Source organism: Myotis davidii, unplaced genomic scaffold, assembly GCF_000327345.1.
Source record: "Myotis davidii unplaced genomic scaffold, ASM32734v1 scaffold252, whole genome shotgun sequence".
Taxonomy (NCBI): Eukaryota; Metazoa; Chordata; class Mammalia; order Chiroptera; family Vespertilionidae; genus Myotis; species Myotis davidii.
The window spans coordinates 709304-711091 of NW_006283768.1; positions in this window are offsets into that span (position 1 = coordinate 709304).

The window sequence follows — 1788 nt, forward strand, 5'->3', positions numbered from 1 at the left end:
ATAAAAAAAATAGGCTTACATTCTCAATAGGCTTTTGATGGATATGAAACAAGTAGGGTCACTGAGGATAATGCAGTTGCCATGGATCCATCTCAAAGACTTTAGGAGTCCTACGTATTGACAAGAAAAAAGTAATATTTGAGACAAACTTAATTTTAAAGCAAGCAAACAAACATTACCATTATAATTATGCTACTTGTACTTTAAAAGATATATTTTTGTTATCTAGACAGGTAATAGCAAACAAGTGTGTAGAACCTCTTTTTTCAAATTCAAAGTAGTTTTCTTTAACTTTGATCATAAAGTTCAAAAGCATCTCAGGCAGAGTTCATTAAGAAACATTTTTATAAATGACTAGAGGCCCAATGCACGGAATTCGTGCAAGGGGTTCGGCCCTCATAGCCCTGGCTTCGTCTGGAAGGTCAGTCGTCCAGAAGGACATCTGGTCTAATTAGCATATTATGCTTTTATTATTATAGATTGTCCTTTTGAAGCAATACAAAAAAATTGAGTTAGAAAAATTTTATTAGAATTTATAGATGTAATTCACATGAGACTTCTCATTATTTCCCCTTTGCTGTTTAGCTTTGCTATTTTTTGTTTTGAAAAAGAACATATTCTCTCTCATAATGTTATCTTATGCTTTAGTAGTTCTTATAATTGATTGAATAAAATGACATAATAAAGCCCAATTTTTCTTTCTTGTATAGCTCTCTTTTCTATTTATTAAGGTTAATATTGTAAATACCATTATTGAGCTATCTCAATTGCTTTTTGTGGTAAGAGTAAAGTTCAAATAAAAGCATTTGGAGGGAGAAAGTTAATCATATTTGCAAAATAGCTTAATGAACGAGTCTGTATGCATTTCTTCAAATGTTTTATTAGAAATATTTATAAAATTAGTTCACATGTTACTGGACAATCTTGCTACATATTAGGATAAAGTTGTAAACAGGGATGTGTGACCTGAACTAATAAAATATTCATGAATACTTTATGGTAGGTAAGTGTGTAACTCGTGAGCTGTTAAATCAGATGTATTTGATAGGGACCTTGGTCACAGTTGATGGAATGCCTTGTCATGATGAAGAATTGAACAAATTGATTTTACCAGTTTTAGTCATCTTTGATCAAAGTGGAAGAAAAAGAGAGATGACTCTTGTAAATTTTATCTATGCAAGATAAAGGCTTTGGACACATCTTTAAATTATATTTCATGGAATTGTAAAATCCTTAAGGTAGACAGGACTATATATATCATCTGCTTACAAATATAAATGTGAGAGCCCAAGGGTTAAGGGATATTCAAATCATTACATATTTTGTGAGAGAAAGAGCCAAAATTAAAGTCTAAGTTTCCCCGTATTTAGTCTAATGGCCTTTCTCCCTCACTATAGACTTTGTGGGGGAAAACTAGACACACACACACACACACAAGTTTCCCTGCAGCGGAAACTTCCTCAGCTGAATACCTCAGCTCATGTCCCTGCCCCTCACCCAACCTCAGTATAAAATAAGCACCCCCCTCCCTGTTGGTGTGAATCCACGTGCCCTGTCTTTGGGGTATGTGGGTCTCCTGGAGACTCAATAAACCTTTTCCTTTTCTTTTTCTGATTCACTGGACTCTCTTTATTTCCTATGCCGCCTCCTGAGCCAACTAACCTAACAGAATCCACAGACAGAAAGTGGTATAGCAAAGGTGGAGATTTATTGAAGAACAAGTACAGACTCCCACATGGGGAGAGGGGAAGAGTCCCACAGAACTGACTCCCAAGTAGGGAGGGGGGA